The sequence below is a fragment of the Ambystoma mexicanum genome, chromosome 3q (assembly GCF_040938575.1).
Source record: "Ambystoma mexicanum isolate Mex_15411 chromosome 3q, UKY_AmexF1_1, whole genome shotgun sequence".
Lineage (NCBI taxonomy): Eukaryota > Metazoa > Chordata > Amphibia > Caudata > Ambystomatidae > Ambystoma > Ambystoma mexicanum.
This window is the reverse complement of record NC_090926.1, coordinates 513,652,048-513,667,641: the sequence shown is the minus strand read 5'-3', so window position 1 is coordinate 513,667,641 and position 15,594 is coordinate 513,652,048.

Here is a 15,594-nt window from a genome sequence, read left to right as displayed (position 1 = left end):
GTACCATTACTCTAAAGCAGAGATTACCAGCAAATCTTACAAACGCATATTTGATGTTCTTAAAACCAAAATTTGATAAATAAACTGTATTTAAACCTTTAAGTAAATTTGTGTTAAAAAATATAAACTGTTAGAATACTCCAAAAGCTATCTAACTGCTCAAAGATTCTACAACAGCTAATCAGATAAATGAATACCACTACATTAGACCAAAAAATACACAGTTAGAATACGCCAATTGGTATCTAACTGTCCCCAAATTATAAATTTGTGTTAAAATAATATAAACTGTTAGAATATTTCAAAAGCTATCTAACAGCTCAAAGATTCTACAACAACTAATCAGATAAATGAATACCACTAAATTAGGCCAAAAAATACACAGTTAGAATACGCCAATTGGTATCTAACTGTCCCAAATTTTAACAATATCCAAATAGATAAATCAAAACCACTAAAATATATTAAAAAAATAGACAGTTAGAATACGCCAATTGGTATCTAACTGCTCCAAAATTTTATAATATCAAAACAAATGAAGAATCTGTTACTGCTCCAAAAAAAATACAACAAAGCAAAGTATAAAGCATTAGCCAGAAACAACAAGTGAACACTGAAAACAAACAAACAAATAAACTGTAGAATAACAGAAAAAGGGTTTTTTTTTTAATCCAACATGGATTTTTTTTCTCCCACATACCCAATGATTTTATCAACAAATACAGAAACTGTGCAAATTGCACAGTACTCTGATTTGTACTCTACTAAATATGAGGGTCGAAAAAAAATAAAAGTATATTGCTTATACAATGTAATAAGTCATTACAAAATACTAATACTAACATGCTATTTTCTTTTATCACAGAAATGAAGAAGAAAAACATGGACTCCCATTAGTAGACCAAACAGTAAGTATACAATAATAAGGACAACCATAGCAGCATATCACATCCATAGTATCTAATACCTTTGTTCCTTATACATTTGTTTTTCACCCAAAGTTATAAGCAAATATGAATGTGATATGCTGCGGTGGTTGTTGCCAGGGCAAACAGTCTTGGGTGCATGGCCATGCACCCAAGACTCTATGCCCTGGCAACAACCACAGCAGCATATCACATCCATAGAGTCAAACATTTCAACTATGATCTATGGGAAACTTTTAATATCCGCAAACAATGTGAGTGTTCTTACAACACTTTGAACTTGCCAGCGACCAATATGGACACCGTTTTCAGGACACCCCCTACGAACATTTCAGAACAACGCGATAGCTCTTAGAACACTTTCAACTTAACAACGAACAATATGGACAGCATCCTAAGGACACCCCCTACGAACATTCCAGGACACCGGGAGTGTCCTCAAAAACGTCTTCAGAACACCCCCATTTTGTTTATTTGCGAACATTTCAGGACACCGCGGGTGTTCTTAGAACACATTCAACTTGACAGAGAACAATACGGACAGCGTCCTCAGGACACCCCCTACGAACACTCCCCGGACACCGCGAGTGTTTGTAGAAGTGTCTTCAGAACACCACCATCTTGTTTATTTGCGAACATTTCAGGACACCGCAAGTGTTCTTAGGACACATTCAACTTGACAGAGAACAATACGGGCAGCGTCCTCAGGACACCCCCTACGAACATTCCAGGACACCGGGAGTGTTCTTAGAAGCTTCTTCAGAACGCCACCATCTTGTTTATTTGCGAACATTTCAGGACACCGCGAGTGTTCTTAGGACACATTCAACTTGACAGAGAACAATACGGACATCGTCCTCAGGACACCCCCTACGAACACTCCCCGGACACTGTGAGTGTTCTTAGAAGCGTCTTCAGAACACCACCATCTTGTTTATTTGCGAACATTTTGGGACACCGTGAGTGTTCTTAGGACACATTCAACTTGACAGAGAACCATACATTTGTTTTTCACCCAAAGTTATAAGCAAATATGAATGTGATATGCTGCGGTGGTTGTTGCCAGGGCATACAGTCTTGGGTGCATGGCCAAATGGCCATGCACCCAAGACTGTATGCCCTGGCAACAACCACCGCAGCATATCACATCCATAGAGTCAAACATTTCAACTATGATCTATGGGAAACTTTTAATGTCCGCGAACAATGTGAGTGTTCTTAGAACACTTTGAACTTGCCAGCGAACAATACGGACACCGTTTTCAGGACACCCCCTACGAACATTTCAGAACAACGCGATAGTTCTTAGAACACTTTCAACTGAACAACGAACAATACGGACGCGTCCTAAGGACACCCCCTACGAACATTCCAGGACACCGGGAGTGTTCTCAAAAACGTCTTCAGAACACCCCCATTTGTTTATTTGCGAACATTTCAGGACACCGCAGGTGTTCTTAGAACACATTCAACTTGACAGAGAACAATACGGACAGCGCCCTCAGGACACCCCCTACGAACACTCCCCGGACACCGCAAGTGTTCTTAGAAGCTTCTTCAGAACACCACCATCTTGTTTATTTGCGAACATTTCAGGACACCGCCAGTGTTCTTAGGACACATTCAACTTGACAGAGAACAATACGGACAGCGTCCTCAGGACACCCCCTACAAACACTCCCTGGACATCGCGAGTGTTCTTAGAAGCGTCTTCAGAACCCCACCATCTTGTTTATTTGCGAACATTTAAGGACACCGCGAGTGTTCTTAGGACACATTCAACTTGACAGAGAACAATACGGACAGCGTCCTCAGGACACCCCCTACGAACACTCCCCGGACACCGAAAGTGTTCTTAGAAGCGTCTTCAGAACACCCCCATTTTGTTTATTTGCGAACATTTCAGGACACCGCGGGTGTTCTTAGAACACATTCAAATTGACAGAGAACAATACGGGCAGCGTCCTCAGGGCACCCCCTACGAACATTCCAGGACACCGGGAGTGTTCTTAGAAGCTTCTTCAGAACACCACCATCTTGTTTATTTGCGAACATTTCAGGACACCGCGAGTGTTCTTAGGACACATTCAACTTGACAGAGAACAATACGGACATCGTCCTCAGGACACCCCCTACGAACACTCCCCGGACACTGTGAGTGTTCCTAGAAGCGTCTTCAGAACACCACCATCTTGTTTATTTGCGAACATTTTGGGACACCGTGAGTGTTCTTAGGACACATTCAACTTGACAGAGAACCATACATTTGTTTTTCACCCAAAGTTATAAGCAAATATGAATGTGATATGCTGCGGTGGTTGTTGCCAGGGCATACAGTCTTGGGTGCATGGCCAAATGGCCATGCACCCAAGACTGTATGCCCTGGCAACAACCACCGCAGCATATCACATCCATAGAGTCAAACATTTCAACTATGATCTATGGGAAACTTTTAATGTCCGCGAACAATGTGAGTGTTCTTAGAACACTTTGAACTTGCCAGCGAACAATACGGACACCGTTTTCAGGACACCCCCTACGAACATTTCAGAACAACGCGATAGTTCTTAGAACACTTTCAACTGAACAACGAACAATACGGACGCGTCCTAAGGACACCCCCTACGAACATTCCAGGACACCGGGAGTGTTCTCAAAAACGTCTTCAGAACACCCCCATTTGTTTATTTGCGAACATTTCAGGACACCGCAGGTGTTCTTAGAACACATTCAACTTGACAGAGAACAATACGGACAGCGCCCTCAGGACACCCCCTACGAACACTCCCCGGACACCGCAAGTGTTCTTAGAAGCTTCTTCAGAACACCACCATCTTGTTTATTTGCGAACATTTCAGGACACCGCCAGTGTTCTTAGGACACATTCAACTTGACAGAGAACAATACGGACAGCGTCCTCAGGACACCCCCTACAAACACTCCCTGGACATCGCGAGTGTTCTTAGAAGCGTCTTCAGAACCCCACCATCTTGTTTATTTGCGAACATTTAAGGACACCGCGAGTGTTCTTAGGACACATTCAACTTGACAGAGAACAATACGGACAGCGTCCTCAGGACACCCCCTACGAACACTCCCCGGACACCAAAAGTGTTCTTAGAAGCGTCTTCAGAACACCCCCATTTTGTTTATTTGCGAACATTTCAGGACACCGCGGGTGTTCTTAGAACACATTCAACTTGACAGAGAACAATACGGACAGCGTCCTCAGGCCACCCCCTACGAACATTCCAGGACACCGGGAGTGTTCTTAGAAGCGTCTTCAGAACACCACCATCTTGTTTATTTGCGAACATTTCAGGACACCGCGAGTGTTCTTAGGACATATTCAACTTGACAGAGAACAATACGGACAGCGTCCTCAGGACACCCCCTACGAACACTCCTCGGACACCGCGAGTGTTCTTAGAAGCGTCTTCAGAACACCCCCATTTTGTTTATTTGCAAACATTTCAGGACACCGCGAGTGTTCTTAGGACACATTCAACTTGACAGAGAACAATACGGACAGCGTCCTCAGGACACCCCCTACGAACACTCCCCGGACACCGCAAGTGTTCTTAGAAGCGTCTTCAGAACACCCCCATTTTGTTTATTAGCGAACATTTCAGGACACCGCGGGTGTTCTTAGAACACATTCAACTTGACAGAGAACAATACGGACAGCGTCCTCAAGACACCCCCTACAAACATTTCAGGACACCGGGAGTGTTCTCAAAAACGTCTTCAGAACACCCCCATTTTGTTTATTTGCGAACATTTCAGGACACAGCGGGTGTTCTTAGAACACTTTCAACTTGACAGAGAACAATACGGACAGCGTCCTCAGGACACCCCCTACGAACACTCCCAGACACCGCGAACGTTCTTAGAACAGTTTCACTTTGCTTGCGAACAAAACGGACACATATTGAGTCCTTAGAACACCCCCCAGTCAGTTTATTTAGAACAATTCAGAACACCCGTGATGTCCGCAAACAAATCGAACACAAAAAGAAAGTTTAACACATAAAAAACACAACTTTCATCCTATCTCATACACTCCCACCCTCCCCAAACACTCCTACACACCAACACACTCTACTAAATACACATTTTGAACAAAGTTTCACTGCGCTGTCCGCGGATGTCCGTGAATCCAAGATGGCGGGCACTACCGAAAAATCTGACGCGCTTCACGCTCCACGCCGTCCAATCAGCAAACATGTTGCATGTCCGCCAACATCACGCAAGACGATTGGCCAATCAGGACACTGTCCACGGAGCGAACAGGGAAGTGTGTCCACGAACCGAACACACATATCACTAATTTTTTGTACCTACTTTTTGGTCATTTTAAAAAAAAACTACTGGACGGATTTTCACCAAATTTTCAAAAGCACGCTTTCGGGACCAAGCCGCTGCTCCTGGTCCAAATTTGGTGGAAATCCGTCCAGCGGTTTGGGCTGTAGGTGCAAGCAAAAATTGTTTTCCCATTCAGTCTATGGGAAAAAAAAAGTTTTGGGACCCCCCTATAACTTTGCCCCCCCTGGACGAATCCTCACCAACCTTTGCAAGAGAATTCAGAGTGACCCAAATACCTATTTTGCAAAGTTTGGTGAGGATCCGTCCAGGGAGAGCGAAGTTATAAGCCACCCAAAAAGTGCTCTTCCTATGGAAACAGCAACTTAACCATAACTACATTGCCACTACTGTGGCCATGTAATATATATATATATATATATATATATATATATATATATATATATATATATATATATATATATATATATATATATATATATATATATATATATATATCACACTTTTATGAATAAATTAATATTTGATAGCACACTTATGAATATAAGGTTGATCAACAATCGGTAATGTTACAATTGCACACTCTTTTCAATCAGTGAGGAGTTAGTATAGAAAGGATAAGGTAGCAGAGATTACTTTTATGGTTTCAAGGAAAAGCAATGATGGAAAGAATGCAGCACAGAAATAACCTGATATGGTTTCAACGAGAGATAATATGATCACTTTTTCTTTTGACAATTCACTCCCGCCATTATGCAATATAAGGAGATGGGAGGCGAGCACACAGTTTTCAGGAATACAATCAAATGCAATACAAATTCCAATTCCCCCCTAGCAAGCTTAGAGCAACCGGTATGCTTTTAACAGTCAAACATACTTTTAAATGTGATTTGCAATGAAGTGAAAAATATGCTAAATTGATTTTAATTCCCCATAGGAGATTCAGGGTAGGTGACAGCTACTTTTTTTGTGTGAATTAGTTCAGGTCAACACTAGCAAGGATACACAAGCGATTATCAGGTTGAAAAGTAAGAGACAGCTATTTTTAACGTGTGGTACAACTTGAGTCAAATTGCAATTTGCGGCACTGTTTCCGAGTGCGTCGATCGCGAGTTTGGAAAAACTATAAGGAGTATTGTTCGAAAGCTTAGGTTCTTAGCTTTAATGAAAGTTAAATCTCGCTCCTAGGACATGCGGTTCAAAAGATACGGACGATTTAGTGGAGGTAGATTCTCAGAAATAAAGTAAGATTCAAATGACAAATGACACTTTCACAGGTTTGAAATCACAGAATGGACACACGATTTCTATGCAGTTCTAAATAGGTGGAAATGGTTTGAATTAGATTATTTTAAACTAAGAGATTGGTTTTGCACAGCTCTGGCTGGATACTCACTCCTAATTTTGCAAGGAATGGGCCTCGTCACATATCTTTATAGAAATAAATTTATAGAAAGTCACTTAATTTCAAAATACGGTATATTTACAAAAATAAAATACAATGTTGCTTCACAAAAGATTGTAAACCATACACATTCAAATTTTCAAAAAATATTTTCAAAAAGAGTACACATATAAAATAATCAAATAGAAATGTTTTCAATCACATTAGGTATCTGTTAAAACAACAGATTAATACACTGAAAGTAAAAAGATCAGTAATCAATAGTGCTTGTTTTAGATTCGTAAGGTTATCTCTTCTTCCTAAATAATTAACATAAATAAATATTTTTAAGTTTAAATGACTTAGATTCTTTTTCCATTAATTAAATTATGTCAAAGTAATTCACCACGTCTTGAGGAAAGGTTCTGTACACTAACCTGTGTCTTCTAATCAGACAATTTACAGTTATTGGTTGTTCAACTGCTGAGAATATGGATAAACACCTAAAAGCAAGAGTAAAGGAGATTGGAGGGTAAGTGACTGCAACCATTCTATATGCAATGCTGGAAACAACTTTAACCAAATTTAACCTAAGTACTACACAGAAGATCTGAGGCGGAACATTTAGCTAAGAAGTGCGGTGTCCCGCACAATAAAAAGATCTTCGTGAGGATTAGGTAAATTAGGAAGTCACATCTAAACTTAATAATGGAGACTCAGCTCTAACGTGAGTCCTTCTTTGTTGAAATAATAAGTGAAAAGAGGTCCCGTACTGAAGGCCAACTCGTGGGTCTCCTTTTGTTTAAACACATTCACTGTAATGATAAATATGTTGTGATCATTTCTCTGAAATACATTGCTAGCTGATTGTAGGTGTCTTATATAATATAATATAATTAGTATCTGTGAGTGAATCAACTTGCTCCAAGTAAACCCGCTTCATGGTATGTTTAGGCAGAGTGTAATGATCGTCAGTCCACACTGATCGGATACTGTTGGGCAATTCAGCAATTTTATTAGTTCCCTGTGAAACGAACGCGGATAGTTATTCAAATACTAACACATGTAGTTGAGCGTAATATAGTAATTACTTTATATTTGGTCCTAAAGGGACTTGGATATTAATCGCTTACCTGAAAAAGAGAAGGGTTGACATTGGTGTCCAAATCACAAGTAGTTTGGATTTTTTTATCATCCAGCGCTCAAGGTTGCTGTGTACTCAACTTCCTTATATGTCGTGCTGTGAATGTTATAGTAACACAGTACGTGTTAGTAATACATTTAGCTAACACTACACTTTTAATACATTTTCCTGCTATGTTAGCAATGGGATATAATACAAGTTAACCTACTTCTTTGTGTGCCTCTACTCCTATATCACGGAACACTGGTCTGATTCATCCCTTCCTGCTCATTCCCACAAAACAGTGCAGGTATGTCAACTAAGTTCCCTTTATGGAGACTAGACTATCAAAGTATGTTAGGAACCGCCATCTTGGAATAAAACATGGCTACCAAATACTTTTGATGTTGTTCATGCAGTAATTCTACGTATTAGAAACAGATTAATCAAACACATACTCTGATTAATTTGTCCAGAGTTGGGGGATTCATTTTGCCGAATCAGATCCAAAGTTCAAAACCATATTGTTCTTATAAACAATACTTTTGCAATCACATTTATAGTGACTCAGGTTTCAAGTAAAACAGTAAAACTGTGAAATGCAGCAGTATGGTAATTCACAGTATAATGGTCGATCCTAGGTAACATGAGTGCTATGTACAAACCTCATAGACATTACAGAAATAATTGATAATATCAATTGTAGTCGCCTAACTCAGATAAATATACTAGTTGGTAATTTCAAAAGGAGATCAAAGAGGAAACATCAGAGTTTGTAAAAAACAGTCTCAGCTGTTGAGATACAGGAGAATAGTTTCAGAAGAGGATGAATTCGACAGAAACGCTAATCTGGACCCCAAGTTGAAAAATCTTTTTCCAACTTTACCTCTGTTTGCATATAATAAAAGCAAATCAGTAGGAGATCACTTGATGAAATCAGATTTCGGCTACACACAAGTCCAACCAACCACATTCAAAGGAACTATACCCTGTAATAACTGTGATTGTTGCCACAATATTATTAGAGGTAATTACATACATCACCTTCATGTCACATGTTGAAGTGTGTCGTAGGGGAATCTTATTGGCAATAAGATTCCCCTACGACACACTTCAACAAGTGACACAATGAGTGCGATCTATGACATTAAATGTCCGTGCGGACTACACTATGTAGGCCTCACTGGGAGAAAGGCTATCATATCCCGCCATAATAAGCAAGTTCACTTTATTTCATGATTTCGTGTGAGCTACTGCCTCACTGCCCGCATTCATCTACGCCACCATCAGCCCCCACGAGGCTCTACCCATTCTAAGATGGCGGCCCCTCACATGCCGTATTACAGCCGCAACTTCAAGCTGCATTAACTGCGTTGCCATTGGTGGAAGCGTCCTACTTCTGCACCAATCTGTGACCGGAAGCATGAGCCAGCCCACCCACAGGAAGGCCCACAGCAGAAAGGCTGGTGCATGTCCAAGCGCCTGTCCAAGCCTGTCCCTGCTGATCATCCTGTCAGCCAGAAACTCTGCACCTGAGCAGTAACATTTCCGACGACCACTCAGTTTCAACTACTTGTCGACATTATCATCAAGGTACATTCAAGGACTAGAGATTAATATCCCCACTATCCGCTACCCTTCAAAATGTGCCTCTGCAAGCGGCACACAAACCCAATATGCTACCTGCACAAGCAGGTCCACTGGTGAAATATTCTAAAATCTGATCAGCCGTTGTTATGCCCACTTGTACGCTACACTTTACCCTGTCTATCCCTATTCTGAGCCTACTCTGCCTGAAATACATGAAACGTACCGAAATGTAAGAAATATACTGCATGTTCTGCATTCGATGCTGGCGGCTGAAATCCGCCTGAAAACCTGATACTAGTATTATATTCATAACTGACAGGGACATCACTGTGTCACAAACACCCTGCCTTATGTACCCTACTTCTCTGTAACGCTCACCTGATTCCCACGGAGGCACTGGTCCCGGCTGAACTGTTATAGTCTCTTCAATTGAGAAGCGTAGAGCTCGGATGACTCTCTCTGGACTGGGCTTCCTCTTATTGACCGTCTGGCTTGCAGGGTAAGGTTTCTGCAGGCGGAAGAAAAAAGGGTTAATGACCGTTTGGCTAGACTTCCTCCTCACTAATCGCTAACTCTCCGAAAGTCCAATGTCCTGGTGAGCTCTCACCTTAGGCGTATAAATGCTGGGCTCTCCATCCTGTGACTTATGCAGGGGTGCGTGGGTTCCAGTTACGTCACTGGAGGTCCTCAATGTCTTTTGTGGCCTTAGAAGTGGCACAGGTGCTGAGATGCCAAAAGGTGATGCCGCCGTTACTGCACGAGCGGATGCCAGTAGGTATAAAGAGTTTATAGTCTTGAAGAGATGGGCACCTTTAATGAAGTCTTTGCATTGTCTTTTTCAGGTGCCTGGATGCTGAGGGCGTGGTCACTGAGGCAGGTATGGGAATTTCAATGACACCTCAATAATGTCCCTTGTTTTCAATTTTCAGGTCTTGAGATGTTGCGGGCGTTGTTCGTCCATTGACGTTGCACGTGCGAAGTACGTGAGTATAATGATCTGTGACCTTATTATAGCACCTCTAACAATGTTCTTTTCTTATTTGCAGGTGTTAGGACCTTGCAGTCGTTTTCCCAGACGCGGATGCACGTGGTGAAACACGTAAGTGTTAGGCTTTCTTGCAGTCTTTAATGGCACTTAAATAATGTCTTTTCTTGTCTTCAGGTGCCGGGCTGCTGCGGTTGAAGAGATCGTAATACGCGCACAAAAGCAGGTAAGAAAAGTAAATGAGGCCGCCTTCACCCGATTCCTACTTAACAATGTTCTTTGTCTTTACAGGTGCCGTTAGGCTGCTGAAGAGAAGGCCGCGAAGAATCCGTGAAAGCACCGATGGATCAGGTAAGCAAGCGTGGCTGCGAACGTGTTGCAACTTGCTAACCTTATGTTTCTTTTGCTTGCAGGTTCTGCCGGTGTCTGGATTCCTGGATGGTAAGTATAGTTCTCGTGTCTTTCTTCCACAGGTTGCTGAGCTGAAGCTGGAGATGTCACTGGAATGCTGGAGCTGACTCGGTGAGCGTCCTGCTGCAGATGCAGAATAACACGAAGCACGTTTTCCCAATCGGGCGTGGTTTAAATAGTGTCGGAGTGATTGGGTGTCTTCTTCCTCAGCCTCGTCCAGGTAAAAGAGTTCCTGTGTTCCAGAGCTAAGGAGTGGCACCAGCCCCACCCAGGTAAGAAAGTAGTCCCAGTTCAGGGAATAGTTCCTCCCAGCAGAAGGCTGGGGACTTCATCCTGCCAGCATTTGCAAAGGTGAGTATGCAGCATGGTCTGCTACAGGTAGGTCCACCCAAGCACCTTTGCAAGAATTATGAGCCCGTCGCCCCTGGCGCCGGGACTGAGGTTCCTTATGAGCCTGGCGCCAGAGGCGCCAGGACATGGTCCAAAGGGCCCCAATAGGGGTTTGCTGGAGCCGGGGACGAGGGTCGTGAGCCTGCTTACGGGGATGCTGGGCTTGACTTGGCTTCTCGGGAGCAGTGCTCATGACATTCTCTGACCAGATGTACTATGTGTGCCAGATTTTAACTTAACATTGCCTGCTGTATGACACATAACGTGATACTAATACTGTAATATCCTACTATCCATACCTATACCTTCTGTGTATGTACCTTATCACTTACGAAGCACTTTACCTATTCCTGCTAAAAGTCCCTGCTACTGATGCAAATTGAATTGGTCTTCCTGCCTAGTGATCCTAATGTGAACCTGCCTACTATTGTTAGCACACACTGCCTTGGAACTGTATTGTATTGTTCTTGTCTACCCAATACATATTGGCTTTTGCTTCAATTGGATTGGCATATCCAGCAAATATATATTGCCCATTAATGGCAACCTGATCCAGCCTACACTGTTAGCTTACATTGGGCCTCATTACAAGATTCCCGCTAAAAACAAGGTCATTACCAGCATGGAGGAAGTAGCGGGTCCGTGCTCGTTTGACGCCACAGATAGCGGCTGATTACGAGTGCTTGAGCACACATGAACCCTCATGCCAGTAATGGCCATACCACCTGTCAGGTGTATCTACGCACATTCAAGTTATTATGCTGCAACATTCGGTGCTGTGGGCTGAGAAAATCCAAGATGGCCGAAAAGCCCACATTTGCGCCAGAACCCAGGAAAACCGCGCAGTTTTTGCACACACCAAAATGGTCGTCTGACCCGCCACCCACCAGTGCAAGCGTGATGAGCCAGAAGCGCCATGAGTTAAACGCGGTGCCAAAGGAAAAACAACAGTGCTTGTTAGCTCAAAAAGCGCTTTGAAATCACCTTTGTTTCTCTGAATGCAAGCTCAAAATGCCTATTTCAAACATTGCAAGATATTCAAAAATCTTAACGAACACCAGCAGACGTCTGGTAGAATGAAGTCTTGTGTGCATAAGAAAATATGGAAAGATGAAGAGCCTAAAATAATGTTCATAAAACAACTGGCTGATCTGTGGATGTCAGCAGTTTAAGTGAAATGGGATTTAAAGCCACTAATATTGTAATGTTTAAAATAAATGAGTGACCTACTTTTGAGTGTCACATAGAGAACCAGAGATCCAGACCATCAGAGCAGAGAGAACCACAGCTAAACATGTTTACCAGGTCTGTGACGACGCCCATTCCTTCCAAAATTAGGAGTGAGTATCCAGCCAGAGCTGTGCAAAACCAATCTCTTAGTTTAAATAATCTAATTCAAACCAGTTCCATCTATTTAGAACTGCATAGAAATTGTGTGTCCATTCTGTGATTTCAAACCTTTGAAAGTGTCATTTGTCATTTGAATCTTACGTTATTTCTGAGAATCTACCTTCACTAAATCGTCCGTATCTTCTGAACCGCATGTCCTATGAGCGAGATTTAACTTTCATTTTAAAGCTAATAACCTAGGCTTTCCAACAAGGCCATCATTCTACTTTTCATAGTTTTTCCGTAATCGCAATCGACGCACTCGGAAAAAGTGCCGCGAATTGCAATTTGACTCAATTTTTACCACACATAAAAAATAGCTGTCTCTTACTTGCAACTGCTGAATTTAACTTTCAACCCGAGGAATAATCCGTCCAGTACACAGCACCTTCAATAATCCGCTTTTGGGAATATTGAAGCCAAACGGCCAGTGGAGACTCTGCGCCGACATTAGGGAGCTCAACAAACGGTTCCATACTTACCGATGGCCTCTTCCCTACATTGACCAAGGGCTGGCCCAGATCCAGGGGTCACAGGTATTCACTGCAATAGACCTGACCAATCCCAGGTACACTCTGCAGCAACTGGAGGAGTCCTCTGCAATCCCAGAAGGGGCCGCTCCAGAGTAATACATTTGCAACCCTAAAATATTCCACATATAGCCTATAAAATTCTATGATTCTTGAATGCAAATGTCTCCTGATGTATAAAATGTATATGTTCGCCCCACCATTAATAGTGGTGTGGAAATGTCTACGAATATGTTTCTGCCGCTTTTGCTTTGTCATCCTACTCTTTATAGTTTTTCCGTAATCGTGATCGACGCACTCGGAAAAAATGCCGCAAATTGCAATTTGACTGAAGTTTTAGCACACGTTAAAAATAGCTGTCTCTTACTTGCAACTGCTGAATTTCATTTTCAACCTGATAATCGCTCATGTATCCTTTCTAGTGTTGACCTGAACTAATTAAAAAAAAAAAAAAAGTAGCTGTCACCTACCCTGAATCTCCTATGGGGAATTAAAATCAATTTAGCATAGTTTTCACATCATTGCAAATCACATTTAAAAGTATTTTTTGACTGTTTAAAAGCATACCGGTTGCTCTAAGATTGCTAGGGCGGAACTGGAATTTGTATTGCATTTGATTTTATTCCTAAAAACTGTGTGCTCTCCTCCCATCTCCTTTTATTGCATAGGGGGGGAGTGAATTGTCAAAAGAAAAAGTGATCATATTATCTCTTGTTGAAACCATATCAGTTTATTTCTGTGCTGCATTCTTTCCATCATTGCTTTTCCTTGAAACCATAAAAGTAATCTCTGCTACCTTATCCTTTCTATACTAACTCCTCACTGATTGAAAAGTGTGCAATTGTAACATTACCCATTGTTGATCAACCTTATATTCATAAGTGTGCTTTCAAATATTCATTTATTCATAAAAGTGTGATATATATATGTATATCAAGCGCTCAGGGAAGCGCGCAACGCGTCGCTAAGGATACTGCCTAGGCGTCCTGTATTGCCTGTTGTGTGTTTTTGCCTTGTATTTTTACCTTTTATTAAACTCGGTTTCTTCCTTCTAATTGGGTTCGAGTTCTTCTCATTTTTCTGGGATTTAATGACCTCATGCATGGAGTGCAGGTTTTTTCTATCCTCCATGTGCTAACATATATATATATATATATATATATATATATATATATATATATATATATATATATATATATATATATTGTTTAATTTTTCAAATAAATCTTTTAATTTGCAAAACAAACCTACTTCTTGGCTCAGTGAGGTCTAGGGGGTTCAAAGAGAGGGGCGTTATACAAGGGTTTATCATCCAGATCTATGAACTAAAAATAATTAAATAAGGGCTTCCCTTGGGCATCCCAGACCAGGCATTGACTTAGTTGGAGTGCTGAATTGAAGTCACTTATCACGCCATGCCACTAAAGGCCCCCCAACCCCCGATAGCCGCATCACGGTACCTGCTGATACCGCCTCCGCCTAGGAGCCACCCCTTAATACCGACCCGGTAATAACATCATGTAAATACCGTGCTCGTAATACCGGACCCGGACCCGGAAAGAAAGTCATTGCGTCAGAACGGGAAATGCGGCGGCGGCCATCTTTAAAAACACAATCCATTGCAATCCTCCCAATCCAGCAGTGATGCATAGGAGAATCCAGGGCCATTGAATAGAACATGTCCAAGGCTACCCGAAAAACCAATCCCCGCCTGCAAAAGAAGCACTTCTCAGATTAGGAATTGAATATGTTGGCGGATACCCTTGCTACCCATGCCGATGAGGTCTTCACCCATAATTTCAAACGGGAGGTGCAGCAGAGGAAGTAGGAGATATGGGAGGAGGTAGTATGCAAGGTGTCTGTAGTTGGCACTACCCCACGCACAGTCAAAGACTGCAAGAAAAGATGGGACAACTTCCACCTCAGGGTCCGGAACATCCTGGCCAGCAATAGTCGGGAGGCCATGGCCACAGGCGGGGTGCCCATTCCCCGTCAAACTCATGCACTGCGAGGAAACATGCAGCACATCCATCCAGATGGAGTCGATAGAGGGCTTTGGGGAGATGGAGATGGGTGCTGCAACATCTGGAAATGGAGGTGAGTGACCCTGCAAACCCCAGTAGGGCAAACCATGACATAGCACAAGTGATGTAGAATGGAGCCTAGGCAAGGCAATACATGGCCCATCATACACACATTAACATATCCATGTCCAGATGGAGGCCCAAACCCTGCCACACTGTAATGCATTCTGTGTGCCAATCCCATTACCAACATACACACAGCACACAGGAACCATTCCCATGTCATACATCACACAAACCCCAATACAACGGCATACCACCTGGCATGCATCATTGCCGAATTGAGACATCACGACTAATGCCAATATGCCCCCCTTCAAACTACCCTGTGTAACACCCCTGTAAGATATCAATGCATGAGAAATGAAAAACTCCACAGCACCATCTCAGGCATCTTGCATGTAACACCATCACTGATGCCCTGCATCTCTTCTCCCCCCACCAGGCACCAATGGAGAA